The following is a 21,265-nucleotide window of genomic DNA, read 5'->3' as shown; positions in this document are numbered from 1 at the left end:
AGTTAATTTTTTCTTTCTTTTGTATTATTTTCTTCTCTGTTTCAGTTTGAAAGAATCACACAAACTATAGATGCAACTAATTAATTGCACTTGGGAAAAGGTGAAACAGACTGTACAAACTGATGAAATTTAAATATTTCCCTTCAACACCAAATAACATTAAGAGCAAAAGAAGACATTGATTAAAAAAAGAGAAAGAAAAAAGTAAGGAAAACTTCTCTTTTAAATTGATACTGCTCCTTTAAGTCTAAAATCTGAAGTCTTTGAAGTAATATTACTCTAAAAATAACAAGAAGCATGCTCCTCAAAACGATCATTCACAAGTGTCCCATTTTTCATTTTGTTAAATCTGATAATGAGAGACAAATAATTACTTAACATGGGAACCATAGTTTTATTATAAACAATACTTGATATATCACAGAAACTTTTATACATATGTGCATGCACATATACACACTTTTTTCAAAAGTTTTTCCAGAAGTTCAATTTGTAAGCCTGAAAGCACACTTCCTCTCCCCCTTCCTTTCGTTCAAGTTGGAAAATCAGTCGCTATTTAGTTCAGTCTCAACAGGCTGGCCTGCATATTGATACAAAAATTCACGGATGCTTCTCCTCACAGTCCGAATCTCCCCAAGGGAGAAACAGAGTATTCAGAGAGTCCCTGAAATGAAACTCAATAGCAACGAAGTTACTATTAAGCAGGTATCCTTTATTGCAGCGCTGGGCAGCACTGGGGATTCTCCACCATGAGTGCTCCACCGATCTGGTAGACTTTCAGAGATTATATACTACAAAATCCTACATATTCACAGGATTTCCGAGAATTCATTTACATAAACATGAGGTTTCCTGGAACTCATTAACATATGCAAATGTCTGATCCGCATGCGCAATCGTCTCCCGTGGTGTATCTTCAAGTGGTCTTTGGGGGTCTTCAGATGAAGGCTCGTAGTCTTCTTCACTGTGTTCGCTGATTGACCTTTGCTTCTGCACAAACTCAGTCCTAGGATCACGTAAACGGTGTCCTTCAAGGCTGCTGTTGTCATTCTTTTGTGACCTCCTGTCTTCCCTGCATTTGTTCTCCCAAGGCCCAGTTGTCTGAGATGGGATTATCCCGGAGCCCCCTTATCTTACAACCATTCTAACTGCTCCCTAAATCACAAAGGCCTTTCTTTTGTTTAGTTAAGTGACTAAGATATTTAAAATATCCTCCTTGCCCCTAGGCTTTAATTCTTTCAGGAGGCATTTTGATGCAGTGGCTTTGTCTATATTGGCTTTAACCCTTTCAATATAGAAATCCTGATATTTTCATCTGACTCAATTTTGCAAAATTAGCTTGGAAAACTCCAATTTTTGACCCACCTAATGCCAATAAAGTAGTTTCATATTACAAAACAATGAGCAGAGAGGTAGAAGAAATACATGCAGTGTTACTTCAACAGGTATCCCAAAAAAATAAGCCTGCCTCAGCAGCAAACAGTATAAGAAAATATTGTTTAACATAGAAATTAATTTTCTATTCTTTCAACAAGAGGAGCACAGACTGTCTTTCTGTTTTCTTCTGTAATAGATTAGTTTATTACATGTTACATAAATACATATTCTTAACTATCATATCTGCTAATTTACACAGGAATCTGAAACTGAGAACAGAAGCATGCTTGAGAGTGTCCCCTGTTAACAAAGTTATAGTAATGTAGTTGCTTTCTGACTCCAAGCTGCAGTGGTTTAGAATGGTTGTGATATTCCCCATTTATTACTGGTAGCTGCAAGGTAGCATGTTCATATTGTGTTTAGTAATTAATGTCAAGAAGACAATCTCTGCGGGAAATGAAGTTTCATGGCATATGTTTTCTTTCACCATTAGTTTGAGGAGAGAGAGAAAAGCAAAAACGTATTATAAACTCAATAGTTTCAAGGCTCAGGCACTCCAGCAAGAACATGCAATCAGTGATCACTGTACTTTTTAATTCTCCATTACTCAGACTGACAGATATATTAGTATACACAGTAGATTTCAAGCATTAAGAACTAAATGCTGACATTTTAAACTTAGGAGACCCATTTGATTTCCTAATTGAGTTTTTGTTTTTATTTTTATTAATGAAGAGGTTATTAACTTAAAACGTGATTAGATTAATTTATGGAGCTGCCATGCTGGTACAATTGCTACTTACCTACTATCAAGCTAATAATGTTTACATAGCATCATATAGTGTGGCATCTGAAAATAAATTAGAGAAGAGTCTTTAGAAATAAGGTGTGATAAACATTCAAGAAATTAAGTAAAAAGGAGTAAAAGTAAGGGGAAATCATCATTTGGAATTACATGAGTGCTGGATGGGTATACAGGGCCCCCAGCAGTTTTGGGTGCTTCAGGGTGCTGTCACCATCCCCAGCAAAGGGCAGCTGCAGAACCACAGGTTGTTCATTTTTCTACTGTCTTCCAGTGCCTATAGTAGAGGAGCATGTTTTTATTTTTTCCTCTTGAGAACTCCAAAAGCTTTGATTGAAACTGGCATAGAATTTCCTATGTAGAAAAACCTAATTTTACTAATTTGGAAAAAATCAACAATCCTATTATGTGGAATTATGATGACACAACAGAATTATTTCATGAGTTCTGGATTCCTTACCCATACCATCCACACCTCAGTCACAGAAGCCAGCCAATGAGCAGATAACAGTAATAATAGACTGCTGTCTTCAAAATGAAGACCAGCTCAGGAGACACATACTTAGTTCTTTGTTGACAGAAAGGAACGGTGAGACACAGAAATATTAGGTTTTGCTCCAGATTTTCAAAGACTCTGTCCCTGCAGGCAGCAACGTGTACCATTTCCCCAGGAAGTCACTTCCCTCTTCTGGTGATGTGGTCTATTGCGATTGGCTGGCAGGACCAGCCACCCCTTCCAGTTTACCCGGAAGTACATCAGACCAGGAAGTCCCTTCCCCTACATACACAGGGGGCCACCATTTTCTTTCAGTTACCATTTTGTGGCACGGAGCTGCCATTTTGTTAAATGTTATAACCCCTGTGTTTTCATACTGGTCTGTGATTGGCTAGCAGGACTAGCCACCCCTACCAATGTACGAGAAGCATGTCAGAAAAGGAAGTCCTTTCCACTACATAAAGGGAGACTGCCACTTCTGACAATATAATTCCCCATGTGTTTTCATGCTGCTTTCTGATTGGCTGATGGCCATTTTTGACACCATCATACCCACATGTTCTCAGGTCTTCCTCTGATTGGCTGCCTGCTTCCTTTGGACCAAGAAGCGATCAGATATAAAAATATATACATTTATAACCAATACGTACAATATATACAATACATACATATATAGAAATATATATATAAAAGCATACAAATATATATAAATTTATTTACTTCTACAAAGATACACCATTTTTATATATATATTTATAAAGCTATTGAAATTAAACATATATAGCCATAAAAACATAGGTATAAAATGGATAAAGCATTCTTTAATAAGAGCTGATAGAATGTATAATTAAAGTTTAAATGTGAATAGAAAGGAATTAAACAAAAGTAAAAGGCAGGTTTGGAGACCCCTACTTTACCAGGCTTCAGAACAAGCCCTGACATGTCTGGGGTGGGGGGGAACTTCAGGAGGGTGGAGGGGTGCCAAAAGGGTGGTGGGGTGGCAGGGACAAGTTGAAACATGCCTGAGAGCTACAGACCTATCCTAGGATGTCCACCAAGGGTGGACAAAGGTGCAATCCCTGTCATGTGCAAAGACAAGTCCAATCCTGTGAGCTGGACTGAGAAGCCCCCGCATCTAGGCCCAGCCCAACAGGATTGTAGTCAGTACCCTGGAACTGACAGAAGTGGTTTAATGAGGAACTTCTAATTAGGAAGAAGAAACAAAAGACTGATAAAGAGGAGTCTCCCGGTCAGGGAGCTGAGAAGTTGCCACACAAGGATTAAGTCAGCGGATTGTTGGAGATACCTGGCCTGAGAGAAGAAACAGGAGGACACCACAAAACAGTCTAGCAAGGAAATACCAAGATAAGCATGAGAAAACAAGGATGCTGATAAAGCAAAAGTGAGGATCACTTGAACCATGAGTGAACTATCCTAATTATCATAGTAAAAACCACACCTCCAGCAATTAAGCCCCCAGCCCAAGCAAAGACTCCTACCCACTGAGCATGCGCTGTAAATTTAAAACACGCTGTACCTTTAAGTGGAGACGAGGCTTGCGAGAACCAATAGAAGCAAGGATGAATAAACGGAATTGTAAAAACACCGATAACAGCTACTCAGAATGTATAAAATGTTCCTGTATATTAACCAAGGTGTGCTAGCTTTGAGGAGTTACCACCTAGCACCCATCTCTGCGCAGACATGAAATAAATCAATATCTTGACTCTGTGTGTAGATTGGCTTATTGAACACCGGGTAATGGACCCATATTGTGGGACAACAGTATGACTATGCAGTATTACTGGGGCAAACTCTGGACTTTGCAAGGTGCTGCAAGACACAGGCAACTCTGCCTGTGAAAATGGAAAACCAAAACAAAATGCCAACTTCAGTAGAACATGTGTGTGGGGACAATAAGAAAAAAAACTGAAGGGGCTCCCTAAAAAGACCTGACCACGTGAACCAGAAGAACTGGCCAGTAAGCCTGTGAATGGCAAATTAGATTTCAAGGTGTGTCACACAGAGAGGTCAGGTGGTGTTGGGGAGCCCCCTTTGCCCATGGTTGTGGGAGGTTTTACAGCTATCTGTAAGACCATTATGGGGTACAGGTTGGTGCTATATATATTTCCTTATCCTTAGGTCGATGACCTTATAGAACGTTTCAAAAAGCTCCAGCTGACTGACTGAGGAGGGAGAAGTAAGTCAGAAGCGTGTTGTGACCTGTTTGCATTCCTGTCCAGGCCTGCAGCAGTTAAAGAAAAGAGAACAGGCATAGAAGTAACAGTAGTGTTCAAGGAAAAAAAGGAGAAAGGCTGGAGAAGCCTGACTGGCAATGAACTCCCCTCATAACCTGTTAATAAAGTTTCTCCCTATTTGAGTTGAATTGAATGTCCAGTGTTGCATTTTGTACATGTGTGTAGTAGTGATGCATCAATCAATGTATCTATGCCGCTGCTTCTGTTAAAAGACATTTACTATGCTCCTGGGGAGATGGGAAGTTTTGGGGGTAGAAATCTCCTTTTTGAAGCTGCTAAAAGGCAAATTGCTCATCTGAACAGAAGCAAAGTAGCAACCTGGCTTGCAAACCAAGATGCTTACAGCTTACACAAGGCTTCAAGAAAGCACTTTAAAAGAAACAAGGTGATTGTGGCAGAGGTGGATTCACAATGTTCTGGCAGACTTGGTGTATATGCAACAGATTTCAAAACGAAACTATGGCATTAAGTACATTTTAAAAGTGATAGACATACTATCCAAGCATGCCTGGACCGTTGCTCTAAAAGGCAAAACAGGTTCTGAAATAGCTGGGGCTTTTAAAACAATTTTTAGCAGGGTGTGCAAGCCTCAGAAATTGCAGACTGACCAGGGAAAAGAATTTTTAAACCAGTCCTTAAAGAATCTGTTAAAGCACCATAATGTTCACCATTTTGTTTCTAATGATGAAGTAAAAGCCTCTGTCATAGTGTTTAAACAGGACACTCAAAACCAAGATGAGATATTTTACAGCAAACAACACTTTTTGCTACAGTGATGTGTTGTCAGAGTTTATAAAGAGCTATAACCATAGCTTCCACAGAACTATCAGAGCCAGGTCTGTGGATGTGAACCCTTTAAACTCTGCGAGGGTTTGGAAAACTGTAAATGGAGATGTGTTTAAAATTAAAGAATCTTCACCTCTGCTCAAAAAGGGAGACCGTGTCAGGGTGTCTAGAACAAAAGAGAGATTTGAGAAAGCTTATGAGCAGACATTCATAGATGAAATTTTCATAATAGCAGAAATTGTGAGAAAGGGACAGATACCTGTGTACAGCTTATTAGACTGTATTGGGTGTACGTGGCAAGGTTTTAGTAGCCGTGAGGGGCTGCAGGGGTGGCCTCTCTGAGAATAGGTCAGGGGCTGCCTTATTCTGGACACAGCTGGTTCCAGCTGGCTCTGTGACAACCCCACCAAAGGCCAAAGCTGAGCCAATCATCAAAGTTGGTGGTGCCTCTGTGAAAACATATTTAAGAAAGGGCAAAAATGCCAGACAAGCAGAGGAAGAGTGAAAAACAGCAGTGTGAACATGAAAGTCAGAGAAGACAGAGGGGGAGGAGATGCTCCAGGTGCCAGAGCAGATATTCCCTTATAGCCCATGGAAGAGATCATGCCAGAGCAGGTGGACATTTCCTGAAGGAAGTGCGGCCCATGAAGAATCCATGCTGGAACAGATTTTTCCTGAAATGACTGCAGCCCATGGATGGAACTGTTATGTACTGACAGTAACACCTTCATCCCCCATCCCCCCTGTGCAGCATTGAAGTCAGGACTGTAGGAGTGAAGTTGAGCCTAGGAAAAAGGGGTGGGCAGAAGGTATTGTTTTAATTTTTGTTTTTGTTTCTCATAATCAAAATTTAATTGGCAATAAATTAAATTAATTTTACCCAAGTCAAGTCTGTTTTGCCTGTGACAGTAATTGGTGAGTGATCTCCCTGTCCTTATCTCTACCTACAAGTTTTTCATCATATTTTCTCCCCTTGTCCTGTTGAGGAGGTGAGTGAGAGAGCGTCTGGGTGAGGGTCTGACAGCTGGCCAAGGCTAACCCACCACATACATAAACTATGGTTACGAAAAAAAATCGAGGGGACGTTTTACCCTGAAGAACTTCCAAAAGTGAATCCTGATGAGGGCAGAATCTACAAAATTGGGAAGATCATCACTGTGAAAGGGAAAGAAAGGAACAGCTCCACATGAAGTGGCATGGCTGGTCCCAGAAATTTAACAGCTGGATAATGTTAGGTTATGTGATAAAAGCTCATCTGCACAGCCACAAAGGAGCTCAGAAAGCCAACGGCAGGAGGGGGAGCCCAAATAATATCCTGCTGGGATACTCCCAGGACCATCACAGGAGGCATCAGCCTATCATAGGTCCATCTCCACAAGCCCAGAGGAGCACAGGGGTGCACAATGGCAGGCAGGAACCCAAATTAAGGACAGCATATATACATCGGGAGCAGCTCTCCTTTTGGAGCAGATCACCTTTTGGACTAAGCGGGTGGGGGGGTGGGGTTTCTGCCTAGGGGTGGGACACATTATGGGATGATGCAGGGGAAGAGCATTTTGGGATCACACAGGACTTATTATGGGACATTTAGGGGAGGAAACAAAGGTGGGAAAATTGAAGGGTTTAGGGGATTTGGGGAGGAACAAGAGTGGTAAATAGAGAGGGGTAAGGGGATCAAAAGGACTGGTTGCGTGTAAATAGCTGGGTGTTGTGGTGGTGCATTCCCCCCCCCTTTTCTTCTTGTGCACCTGCCAGAGCATGGGAAGCAAAGCTGCTTTACAATCTCAGTTACTCCCGTCAAAACTTGGCCTTTGTGTAACGAGTTTGACAGTTAAGCGTCCCTTGACTGTATCAGAAACTCTTACATGGCTAAGGTGGGAGCAGCACTGTCTGTACCAGGGAGACAGCCCTGACAACCTTGGAACATATCTTTTGTCTGTATCAATCGCCTCCTGATAGCCTTGGGGCCTATCTTATCTGGGCTGTAACTCGGGAGGATCTGTACCAGCATCACTGGAATTTTTGAGAACTTTAATAATTTCCAACATGGGTTGTGAAAGTAAAATGGAAATTTACTGATGCCTAAAGTCAATCATCTCATGACCCTATAAACAGCAGTACCAAGTGAGACCCTTTGAGCTCTCCTGGACCACAGTGGGCTGCACCAGAATCTCCCTCTGAGTGGGACGCCTCTCAGAGCTGTGAACTCTTAAGCTTGCATACGGAGGCCTGGCAACAGGACCTGGGCTGATCTCCAGTGCTCTTTGCTCCTCAAGGTTCGACTTTCACCCACTGAGACAGTCATTTACAGTGAGTATTTCACTAAACCTGGGGGGAATTTTTATAGGTGCCTTTAACTGCGCATATTTCAATAGGTACCTTCATCTGTGCATATAATGACTATTTAGGAGTGTGTATGTGAATCGATTCAAATATTGTAGTAAACCTCATTTAATCACTTTGTAGATGCCAAATTAATCAATCATTAGTTATTGCTAAATTCTTGTGATTTTCTCCTTGCTGCAAACAAACCTTAAACTGCTGCTAGCTATTTTCTTTTTTCCTTTTCTCCTTTATATATATTCCATTCATTTAATAAGTAATAGAGTGAACCTTGCCATCGAACTTTGTTAAATCACACTTTTATAGAATTCTATTAAAATCACTATTTGCAAATATCTTTGACGGTGATTCTTTGAGTGGCCTAACCACTCATCCGTGACAGGTGTTCAGTACACTGGTCTGGCCATGTCCTGTGCCTGATCAGCAAAGTCTATCCTATCTTATTAAATTCCTTTCTCTTTCCTGAGTGAGAGCTCTCTATTCTGTGTGCATGTGCATGTATGGGGGTGTGAGTGCAGCAACTAGACCATGAGTCAGAGTGCCTGTCTGTGGTGCCAGCAACTAGAGCAAATGTGGGTGTTCGAGTCAGTGTGTGGTTGCTAGCAAAGATCAAGCTGGACTAGCTGCAAATAGGTGAAGTGTCCTGGGAGCCAGGAGGGGTGAGTGGATCTCTAAGGGCCAGCTCTGAATGTTGGAGCGTCTGTGTATCATCTCTAGGGGCAAGAGCACAAGGTGATCAGCTATCAGGACCTGGAAAATCCTGACCAGCTCTGTGTGTGTGTGTGTGTATATTGGATTTGCGTGGCAAGGTTTTGGTAGTGGGAGGGCTACAGGGGTGGCTTCTGTGAGAAGATGCCAGAAGCTTCCCCCATGTCTGATAGAGCCAGTGCCAGCCAAGATGGACCTGTCGCTGGCCAAAGCTGAGCCAATCAGCGACAGTGGTAGTGCCTCTGTGTTAACATATTTTCAGGAGGAAAAACTGCTGCGCAACAGCAGCCAGAAGAGAGGAGTGAGAATATGTGAGAGAAACAACTCTGCAGACACCAAGGTCAGTGAAGAAGGAGAGGGAGGAGGTGCTCCAGGCGCTGGAGCAGAGATTCCCCTGCAGCCTGTGGTGAAGACCATGGTGAAGCAGGTTGTCCCTCTGCAGCCCATGGAGGACCATGTCGGAGAAGATATCCGCACTGCAACCCGTGGAGGATCCCACGCTGGAGCAGGTGGATGTGCCCAAAGGAGTCTGTGACCCTGTGGAGAGCCCGCACTGGAGCAGGCTCCTGGCAGGACCTGTGGCCCCATGGAGAGGAGCCCATGCTGGAGCAGGTTTGCTGGCAGGACTTGCAACCCTGTGAGTGACCCACGCTGGAGCAGTCTTTTCCTGAAGAACTGCACTCCATGGAAAGGACTCACATTGAAGTTCATGGAGGACTGTCTCCCATGGGAGGGACCTCATGCTGGAGCAGGGGAAGAGCGTGAGGAGGAAGGAGCGGCAGAGACAACATGTGATGAACTGACTGCAATCCCCATTCCCCATCCCCCTGTGCCGCTCGGGGGGAGGAGGTAGAGAATTCAGGAGTGAAGTTGAGCCCGGGAAGAAGGGAAAGGTGGGGGAAAGGTGTTTTAAGATTTGTTTTTATTTCTCATTATCCTACTCCGATTTGATTGGCAATAAATTAAATTAATTTCCCTAAGTCAAGTCTGTTTTGGTAACTGATCTCCCTGTCCTTATCTTGACCTATGCACTTTTTGTTGTATTTTTCTCCCCCTGTCCTGTTGAGGAGGGGGAGTGATAGAGCGGCTTGCTGGGCACCTGGCAGCAAGCCTATATCAACCCACTGCAACGTTTAGCAAAATGGCAGCTACGTGCCACAAAATGGCATCTCCCTGCCAGAAAATGGCAGCTGTAACGAAATGGTGGCCCCCTGTATATGTAGGGGAAGGGACTTCCTGGTCTGATGTACTTCTGGGTAAACTGGAAAGGGTGGCTGATCCTGCCAGCCAATCACAGCAGACCACTGGAAGAGGAGAGTGACTTCTGGGGCAAATGATATATGTGGCTGCCTGCAATGGGGCGGTAGTTCTGCCGGATGCTGGTGGTATGACACTTGTCACTTGGATAAAAGTTATACCTATGCTACTGCCAGATTATAACAGTTCCCAGTTTGAAATGGAGTATAAACACACCAGGAATATATACGTGCATTATAGACAGAAATTCCTGAATTTTTGCTGCAGCCCTTTATAACACTCTCCCCACATATTAGTGTGATTTGCCTTATGTATTCAATCCAACCATCTAACTCGATCCTTAGGGAATTTCATCTTGATATTTGAGTTCAAAACCAGAAAGTGGACTACAGTAGCTGGTATTCAAAAAATAGGTAAGATTTCCGGTTTTTCTTAAATGTAAAAAATTTCTTTTGAACAGTTAAATTTTCATTTTGCATGTGTGCAATTGAGACACCAGATGTTTTGTCATATTCTTTTCTACTGAATCTCTAATCTCCCTCTCATGAAAATACTTGAGTATAGCTTTCAATGCTTTCTTGAATAGGTGCAAAACCCACACTCTTAATTGCTTTTCCTAGCTACTGCTTTATTTACTGCAAGTTGTTTGGTTCTCCCAAATCCAGATTGCTCCTGTGTCAAGGCAGATTTCTACTTACATAATCTTCATTGCTGGTCATTCAGAAGTTAATCAATCATCATTATTACAAGGAAGCTCTGGAACTTCTGTTACATTGTAACATAGGCTCTTAATGTGTGCCACGTGTCAAAAAAATTCAAATTTTTCATTTTTTTTTGAGGACTCTTGACTGCTCAAGGGAAAGGTATAAAACATGCTAATATAATTTTACGACTTTTAGATGCTGTACAACTTCCGTCAGCAGTGGCGATTATGCACTGCAAAGGGCATCAGAGAGGTAACACTGACAGGGAAGTGGGAAATAAATTGGCTGATTACGAGGCAAGACGAGCTGCGGAACAAGGTGAGGTATTAAGTATAATTCCTGAAAAATCTTTGCCACTACCTGAGACAAACATATGATTTAGATCTTTGCGAAACCACCTCTGACGGTATCTTATGTGGACAACAATCTCAATTATATGAACCATGCTTATTAGAACATTCCGTTAACAATTGCAAATGGATAATCCTGTCTCCTGATGCGTTTGAAATGTTTGTAGAAATTAATGCCAGACGTGTGTGTTTAGTGACTAATAACTGATCGGTAGTTGAAGAATATCACCTAATCACTCCCTTTATGTGAAACATATTCATTTTTCACATATATAGAAGAACAAGTGGCAATGTTTTGGCATTATGAGAGCTTAAATATAAGTCGTGCAAGCATATGTCTGGAAAAATTAAACAAAATCTTGAATCAATCTCAGGAACTCAGAGAACATTTAAAGAAACGAAATAAGACACTAGCTGAGTCCATCGTTAAAACAGTAATAACTAAGGACAACCTTGTTGGACTGTCTAGTCAAATTAAAGACGATACTGTCCATCATTGGTGGGACATCTTTTGGGGATTAGGTGATATTCTCCCAAGGCCCAGTTGTCTGAGATGGGATTATCCTGGAGCCCCCTTATCTTACAACCATTCTAACTGCTCCCTAAATCACAAAGGCCTTTCTTTTGTTTAGTTAAGTGACTAAGATATTTAAATATCCTCCTTGCCCCTAGGCTTTTCAGGAGGCATTTTGATGCAGTGGCTTTGTCTACCTTGGCTTTAACCCTTTCATCTGTATATTCTGTTTATGGCTTCCTCCTTTTCCTTAGCATCCCATTTTGCATTATAAATGCCCTTGACCATATACCCTTAAAGGAACAGATGCTCTCTCCTACCACAAACCCTTACATTATACATCTGAACAGTCTAGAAGACTTCAGTTACAACCTAAATTCTCATTACTTCATCGGAAGCAATTTTCTTTTAATGGGAATAAAAGAACCTATGGGCTTCTAGAAACTCAGACTTGTGAAACATTATGTGCATGTAAACAAATATTTCACACAACAAGAAGGTAAAAAGAACTACGTATTACCAAGTTCATTTGTTTGCCTAACCTACCGATAAAAGAACTCTCTTGTACACACATAATTCTTCTCTAGTCAATTAGTCTCTTTTAATAAGCAGTATATCAATGGGAATATTGTGGTACAGAATATGATGGAAGTGCCATCATGGCTCTCTGTGCTCTGGGCCGGTTTTCAAAGTTGCAGACAGGATGGGAATGGAGTGAAAGCCTAAAGTAACAGAAAATGGAAGGGGAAAAGCCTTCAGTGCCTGCTGCCTTAAGGAAATAAGATTAACAAGTGAAGAAAAATAATCTGAATTAAACACACTTCTGGCTCAACACAGAAACTCAAAGGTTCCTGGACTGGAGTACTCCTCCCTCCTCTACATTCCATCCTCCTCTTTATTTGCAGATTCACCACACTAAGCTTTTCTGTCCAGGGAGACTGTTTAATATTTTCTGTAACAAAGATAAAAATAAAGGGTTTTGTAATATTCCTACTTACAAACTGTGCACTAAATTTCCATCTATCTGTCCTATGGCTCACAGATTTAAAAGAAAGGAGGTGACTTTCTTCTAAATGACCTGCTGAAGTCATTGCTGCTGATGGTAGGAACAACGCATGTCTCTAGCAAAAAACATAATTAAAAACAAAACATCCAGGAAAAGAAGGGGGGGTTTATTTGTTTTAAAAAAATAATTGCTTAATACATGGAGATATAAAAATGAGTGGACAACTCCTAAAAGACTGAATGTGAGAAAAGGGTTGAAATAGTCCTTATATATTCCATTAATAATTCACCTCTTAAAGTAGTTTCCTCAGAGATTTAGAGGACAGCACATGTATTCAGTTTCAGCAGATTGAGATCTGAGAACTTCCTATATAAAACCAATCTGCATGATGGCATCCCTTTGAAGAATCTATACGTGTAAGAGCTGCAGAACCCAGGTTAACTGAGGTCTCTGCTTCATTACTGAATTGGCTGCATATCACTACATTGCAAAACTGTATGTAAAAAGTTTTGTAATGCTTTCCCTTTAGAGCACAGTACAGGCCCACATCACTGACATATAATGACACTTCTCAAACATTAATGGATTCATTATTCTTGCAGAATCTCCCTCCTTTGTTGGATGCAGAAGGTAACCTTGCCACGAAGGATGAGGAGAAGGCTGAGGTACTTACTTAATGCCTTCTTTGCCTCAGTCTTTAATAGTCAGACTGGCCATCCTCGGGTTTTTCAGGCCCCTGAGCTGGGAGATGGAGATAGGATGCAGAGTGAAGTCCCAGTTGTTGAAGAGGTGGCAGTCACTGACCTGCTCCTCCATCTGGATGCGCATAAGTCCATGGGGCCAGATGGGATCCACCCGAGGATACTGAGGGAGCTGGCAGAGGAGCTGGCCAAGCCACTCTCCATTATTTATCAGCAGTCCTGGTCAACCGGGGAGGTCCCGGATGACTGGAAGCTAGCAAATGTGACGCCCCTCTACAAGAAGGGTCGGAAGGAGGATCCCGGGAACTACAGGCCTGTCAGCCTGACCTCGGTGCCGGGGAAGGTCATGGAGCAGGTCATCTTGAGTGCCATTATGCAGCAAGTGCAGGACAACTGGGGGATCAGGCTCAGCCAGCATGGGTTTATGAAAGGGAGATCCTGTTTCACTAACCTAGTCTCCTTCTATGACAAGGTGACCCGCTTAGTGGATGAGGGAAAGGCTGTGGATGTTGTCTGCTTGGACTTTAGTAAGGCCTTTGACACTGTCTCCCACAGCATTCTCCTGGAGAAGCTGGCTACTCACGGCTTGGATAAGTGCACTCTGTGCTGGGTTAAAAACTGGCTGGACGGCCGAGCCCAGAGAGTGGTGGTGAACGGAGTCAAATCCAGTTGGTGGCCGGTCATGAGTGGTGTTCCCCAGGGCTCAGTGTTGGGGCCAGTCCTGTTCAACATCTTCATTGATGATCTGGATGAGGGGATCGAGTGCACCCTCAGTAAATTTGCAGATGACACCAAGCTGGGTGGAAGTGTCGATCTGCTGGAGGGTAGGAAGGCCCTACAGAGGCACCTGGACAGGCTGGATCGTTGGGCCAGGGCCAACTGTATGAGGTTCAACAAGGCTAAGTGCCGGGTCCTGCACTTGGGTCACAACAACCCCATGCAACGCTACAGGCTGGGGGGAGGAGTGGCTGGAGAGCTGCCTGGCAGAAAAGGACCTGGGGGTGCTGGTTGACAGCTGGCTGAACATGAGCCAGCAGTGTGCTCAGGTGGCCAAGAGGGCCAATGGCATCCTGGCCTCTATCAAGAATAGTGTGGCCAGCAGGACCAGGGAGGTGATAGTGCCCCTGTACTCGGCACTGGTGAGGCCGCACCTCGAGTACTGTGTTCAGTTTTGGGCCCCTCACTACAAGAAGGACATTGAGGTGCTGGAGCGTGTCCAGAGGAGGGCAACGAAGCTGGTGAAGGGTCTAGAGCACAAGTCTTATGAGGAGCGGCTGAGGGAACTGGGGTTGTTTAGTCTGGAGAAGAGGAGGCTGAGGGGAGACCTTATTGCTCTCTACAACTACCTGAAAGGAGGTTGTAGCGAGGTGGGGGTCGGTCTCTTCTTCCTAGTAACAAGTGATAGAATGAGAGGAAACGGCCTCAAGCTGCGCCAGGGGAGGTTTAGGTTAGACATTAGGAAAAACTTCTTCACCGAAAGGGTGGTCAAGCATTGGAACAGGCTGCCCAGGGAAGTGGTTGAGTCTCCATCCCTGGAGGTATTTAAAGAACGGATAGATATGGTGCTCGAAGACATGGTATAGATGGACTTGGCAGTGACAGGTTAACAGTTGGACTCGATGATCTTAAGGGTCTTTTCCAACCTTGACGATTCTATGATTCTATGATTCTATGATCTTTGTGATGGAAATTAGTGCCATGCTTCCTACTTCAGCTAGGAAACCAAGGCACTTTGAGGTTGATTTGAGAAAATGAGACTGAGATGGAAACCTGCAGCAATGAGAAGAAACTTCACCTGCTCCTTAGTCCAAGTGCAGTACCATGACTTCATCTGAAACCTGCGTATACCCAAAGAATACCCAGAGAATTTTGTACTCTCCAGTTTGTGACTCTCCAGTTTTGAAAACTGTAGCCACAGTACTTGCCCCTCTTTAGACACTTTCCTAACTAACTTTGAGTTGGTTGAGATCATCTCCTTATTAATCTCCCCAGGATGTATATCCCTGCCTCCATTGCCTATGCATTTTGGTTTTGTGTTTTAGTTTGGCTAAGAGGTTAGCCAAGCTGACCTCCTGCCTCCCTTGCCCGACTTCTTGCACATTAGAATTGAGAGCTCTTGCACCCTAAGAAAAATGTCTTTAAATATCTCCCAGCTCTCATTCGCTCCTTTGCCTCTGAGGGCAGTTTCCCAAGGGATCCCATGCACTAGCGCCCTAAACAGCCATGTCGTGGTTTCACCCCAGCCAGCAACTAAGCACCACAGAGCTGCTCACTCCCCCTCCCTCTCTCAGTGGGACAGGGGAGAGAATTGGAAGGGTAAACGTGAGAAAACTCATGGGTTGAGATAAGAACAGTTTAATAATTGAAATAAAGTAAAATAGTAGTATTAATATTAATATTAATATACAAAGCAAGTGATGTACGATACAATTGCTCACCAACTGCTGACGATGCCCAGACTGTCCCCGAGCAATGATCACCGCCCCCCGGCCAACTCCCCCCAGTTTATATATTGAGCATGATGTCATGTGGTATGGAATAGCCCTTTGGCCAGTCTGGGTCAGCTGTCCTGGCTGTGCCCCCTCCCAGCTTCTTGCTGGCAGGGCATGGGAAGCTGAAAAGTCCTTGACTTAGTGTAAGCACTACTTAGCAACAACTAAAACATCAGTGTGTTATCAACATTATTCTCATCCTAAATCCAAAGCACAGCACTATACCAGCTACTAGGAAGAAAATTAACTCTATCCCAGCCGAAACCAGGACAAGCCAAAAGTTTGCCTTTTTGAGGTTTAGGGTCCTGACTCTACTTTTTACCCATCCTGTACCCCTCAAGACTGAGAATTCTACCAGGGCATGATTGCTGCAGCCCAGGGTACCTCCAGTCTTGATGTCTCTGAAAAGATCTTCTGCACTAGTGATCAACAGGTCCAGCAGTGCCTCTCCTCTGCTTGGGCTCTCCATCACCTGTACTAGGAAGTTGTCCTCATCGCACTCCAGTAGTTTCCTGGACTGCTTGCAGTTTACTGTGCCACTTTTCCAGCAGATGTCCGGGTGGTTGAAGGATCAGGGCCTGTGAGTGTGATGCTTCCTGCAGCTGAAGAAAGAACTCTTCATCAACCTCCTCTTCTTGATCAGGTGGCCTGTAGTAGACACCAACCACAAAGTTTCCTTTGTTGGCTTGGTCTCTAATTTTCGTCCATAAGCTCTCGACCTGCACATTGCTGTTCTTCAAAGATAGCTCCGTGCAATCAGTCCCATTTTTGACATAGAGGGCAACTCCCTCACCTCTCCTTCCTTGCCTGTCCCTTCTGAATAGTTTATAGCCATCAATCACAGCACTCCAATCGTGTAATTCATCCCACCAAGTTTCTGTGATAGCAATCAGGTCATAGTTTTCCATCTGGACAGCAACTACCAGCTCCTCCTGTTTGTTTCCCATGCTGCATGCATTGGTATAGAGGCACTTCAGCTGGGCTATTGGCCACATCACCTTTTCAGAGGAGCTCACCCTAATTCCCTTGAGGCAATTCACAGGTGTTTCCCTGTTGCTTCCTAATGCCTCAGCAGCCCCTGGCTCTTCTTTGTTGCTCAAAATTCCATCCCCTTCCCCTGCTAAATCTAGTTTAAAGCTCTGTTTATAAGTCCAGCCAGCTTGTTGCCCAGGACACTCTTGCCCTATTTGGTCAGCTGAGCCCCGTCAGCTGTCAACAGGCCCTGTTTCTCGAAGGTATGCCCAAGATCATAGAAGCTGAGACCTTGAGCATGGCACCAGCTATGCAGCCAGTCATTCACCTGTTCAATTTGTCTCCTTTTTCTCAACCCCCCCTTCTCCGAATGAGAGGATAGAGGAGAACACCACCTGTGATCCCAATTCCTTTAACATTGTTCCGAGGGACATAAAGTCTCTTGATATTTCTGAGTGGCCTCGTTGCAGCATCATTCGACCCTACTTGGAATAGTAGGAATGGGTGATAGTCTGCAGGCTTTACCAGGCTCAGCAGCCTTTCCGTGACATCACATATGCAAGCTCCCGGCAGGCAGCAAACTTCTCTAGAGATATTGTCTGGGCGACAAATGGGTGCTTCGGTGTCTCTCAGCGAGGAGTCTCCAATTACTAACACCCTATGCACTTTTCTGGTGGCACTGGTTCTAATGCGGGTGGGTGGTTGGACCAACTTTGCACGGTTGGCCTTTCCTGGGTTTTGCCTGTTATTCATGCTTTCTTCATTCTCCAGCCCCAGGGCATTGTACCTGTTACATACAGGCACTTCAGGGGGAAGGGGAAGACTCCTCCTCCTGCCCTGAGCAGAAACAAGAGTCCAGTCTTCTTTGTCTTGTGAGTTGATTGACTCTGTCACCTCAGGGTTGGAAGCAAGCTTACCTTTCCTTTGCAAAGTCTGAAGGCAGGGCTGTCACTCAGCTTGTGACAGCACACAATACCATGCATCAATCTCTCACTCAGATGCCTGGATACTGCACTGCCTGTTAAGCTCCTCTTGTAACATGCCCACTTGCTTGAAGAGTTCCTCCAGCTGGGCACACTTGCTCCCATGACATCCACCTTTGCCTTTGGACCCTAGGGGGACTTCCAGGTTCTGGAGTTCCATGCAACTTTGGGTCTGGGCAGCTCTTTCAGTTCTTGAGGGGTCAGTCTGGGTGTAGATGTCCACACAGGGAAGTTTTATCACTTCCACCTGGATTTCAGTCACAGCTTTGCATTTGTGGCGGGTGGAAACCATTTTATTTCAACAGGAGGCTACCTCCATTTGGCTCCCAGAAGAAAACAGCCCATTTTCCAAAGGCCACCCTGCCTGTGCGCCCTTCCACGTGAACTGCCACGCAAACTGTCACACCACGCCCTGGCTGATGCACTACTCCTCGTCGCTAGTGCTCCCTAGGGGCTGCCTTTTACAGGTGCGGGGGTTGGCTGTGGTCACTCCTGGCCCCACCCAAGCCTCATCAGCTGCTCTCACGACAGCTGCCAGCTCCTGGTGGCAATGTCCATGACCCTGGCGTTTTCCCAGTTCAGGGAAACCCCCCTGTACACCACGATCCTCCGCTCCACTGTGGAACATGCCAGCACGGAGCTGACCACCTCGGCGAGTGACTGCTAGCGTCAGTTACATCGCATTTAAACAGGTGTAGGTCCTGCAATAACATCAGCCAGCTCTTTCAGTACCCTGGGATGAATTCCATCAGGCCCCATAGATTTATGCGCATCCAGCTGGAGCAGCAAGTCTCGAACAAGTTCAGTCAGCTGGGAGTCTATCATCCCTCCAGTAACGGTCTTCCAAAGCAGCGCTCCTGGGGTCCCAGGGACCATCATCGGTGTTGAAGACAGAGGCGAAGAAGGCATTAAACGTCTCTGCTTTGTCTACATCCCTATTTGTGAGATGACCAACTGTGACTGTTCATGCAACTCCTGCTTAGATTTTGGCTAAGCCAGCTCATGCTAAGGCCTGATGTATGCTGGGAGCAGCGCCATTAGGTCAAAGGGAGAGCACTGGGTAGGTAGGACAGGTGGCCAGAAAGAGCTAAAGGGCCATTATGCAGCCATGATCACCTGCAAATTGCTGTCTCCTGCAGCCATTATCTTTTGTCTGGCAGTTTCCTCAGAATCCACTATGGAAATGGTATAGACCAAACCTCCAAGGTGGAGGGTATAAAACATCAGCTTACCCAAAAAGCTTTTGAAGTGGATCCAACAGCAGCTGGACTGCTGAGGCTTTCATGCTTCCCGGTGTGATACAGGGGATGCTTGCACTGTGACAGAGGAGGAAGGACGAGCACTCTCACTGTTGGCTAGGTAACTAATTCTTTTTTTTTGCTCATAGGCACACAAAATTAAGTTACGGGTTATAAGTTATGAAACCTTATGACTTGAATGATGGATAAGTGAATTCACATGATAGACTAGTCTGGGTGAAAGGGAATTGAGCCCCTGTTTGTCGTGTTTGTTTATTATATTTCTTAATGAGCTCATGAAATAAAGTTTAAATCACAGAGTGTGTTGTCCTGTAAATTTGAGAGACGCGAATGGACCGTGACACCGACCTAATCAAGTAATGGACCAATGTTATCTCTGAGTCTCCTTTTGCTGTTAACATATTTTAAAAAGCCTTTTTTGTTGTCCTTCACAGTACTGGACAGCTTGAACTCTAATCGAGCTTTAGCCGCATGAATTTTCTCCCTACAGTGGGGAACAGCATCTCTATAGTCCTCCCGTGTCGCCTGTCCTTGCTTCCAATGTCCATACACTTTCCTTTTCTGCCTAAGTTCTGGAAGAAGATCCCTGCTCAGCCAAGCCGGCCTTCTGCCCTGCTTGCTTGACTTCCGACACTTTGGAATTGCCTGCTCCTGCGCTCTTAAGAGATGGCTCTTAAAAAGTGACCAGCATTCATGGACCCCAATACCTTCAAAAGCAGATTCCCAGGGGACCTTACTAACTAGCTCCTTCAGCAGCCTAAAGCCTTCTCTCCCCATATCCAGGGTTGAAGTTTTGCTGACAGTTTTTCTCCTATTACCAACAATTTGAAACTCAACTACTTTGTGGTCACTGTGACCAAGACAGCCACCAATCACCACTTTGCCCATGAGTCCCTCTCTGTTTACAAACAACAAATCTAGGAGGGCACCTTTCCTAGTCGGCTCCCTTAGTACCTGCACCGAGAAGTTATCCATCTTCAGTGTGCTTCAGGCATTTCCTGGACCTGTTTGTGTCTGCTGTATGATATTCCCAGTTGACGTCTGGGAAGTTAAAATTGCCCATAAGGACAATGCAAACAACTAGAAGTCACTTCACTTGCTTTTCAAGAACAGTGGTTACAGGATAGCACAATGAAGCTAACAGAAAAATCTCACAAGCTCCAGTCACTATCACCATGGTATCAGTATTAACAGACATCACAATGTCCTCAAATTATTAAGCAGAGGGATTGCATCCTTGGAAGCTGAGATCCTTAGAGTAAAATATATGGAGTCTGAATCATCCGATGTCAAACAGCTGAGCACATGCTTAAAACACAGGGGACTACAACTGCTTGCAGTGCCGCTTAAATTTCTTTGATGCATTCATATTATTGCATTTCAGACCTTCGGAAGCTTTCTTTACTTGGTGCTCAAAAGCATTTATGTAAGATGAATATCACCAGTCCAGGTACATATTTTTGCTTTAATAAAATGATTAATACCACAGACAGAGCGAGCTCTGCTCTTAGTATTATTTAAGCCTCTTGGAAGCTTAAAGTAGTTGGGTCTTCACTGCAAGACTTCATTCAGGTAACATTTGTTTACCATGAACAAAAAAGGTTAAAAGAGGGTTGATTTTCTCTTTACTAATAGGGAAGAGACCTACTACATTGCTTCTGCGGACAAAGACTATTATGCAGGATTAATGTGCTCAAAGAACTGCTTAAAAGATTTAAAAACAGACAGGTAACAAGCAAGGAAGACTAGAATCAATTATGTGATAGTAAGGACAATATCCAAATATACAAGTAAGTGACATTTTCTTTTTGTTAGTGAAATTACACTAACCGATAAATGTCCTTGACTTCTCTGAAGAGACCTCATTCAGCAAGCCAAAACTCGTTTACTGTAACCCTCTCATTATTTGCAAAGCCATCTAGCACAGGAACGCAATGACCTCATCTGAGGTCCTTTCTGAGGGATGCAAGACATGCTACAGAGAGGAATCACACTGAGGCAAGCCTAGCCACTTCATTATACCATCATTATTCAGTGACTCTGTTCTCCACTGCAGAATTCAAATTTGTAGAAAAAATTTAAAAAGCCACCTTAACAAAGTGCCTTTTTAAGGTATTTTTCAGAACGGGACCTCATCTCCATACTTGCTGAACCTGCAACCAGATTGAAGCCGAGAGGTCGAAGGGCTCTGTGCATCTCTCTAGTCTGACCTTTCAGGATTAAAAAAAGTGCAGTGACCAAGACTTTACAAGGCAGG

General features: G+C 44.0%; 1 long non-coding RNA gene across 1 annotated transcript; it reads right to left on the bottom strand.

The window, feature by feature from the left end:
- Nucleotides 1–915: 915 nt before the first annotated feature.
- On the bottom strand, nucleotides 916–2,809 carry LOC309601486. The gene is made up of 3 exons (XR_014230570.1): nucleotides 2,742–2,809; nucleotides 2,181–2,227; nucleotides 916–1,006 (listed from the first exon to the last, which is right to left on the bottom strand). It is a non-coding gene; the product is annotated as an uncharacterized lncRNA (long non-coding RNA).
- Between the last annotated feature and the right edge of the window lie 18,456 nt (nucleotides 2,810–21,265).

The sequence above is a fragment of the Platalea leucorodia genome (assembly GCF_965183815.1).
Source record: "Platalea leucorodia genome assembly, chromosome: W".
In the NCBI taxonomy this organism is placed as follows: Eukaryota; Metazoa; Chordata; class Aves; order Pelecaniformes; family Threskiornithidae; genus Platalea; species Platalea leucorodia.
This window is presented reverse-complemented; position numbering and strand designations above follow the sequence as displayed.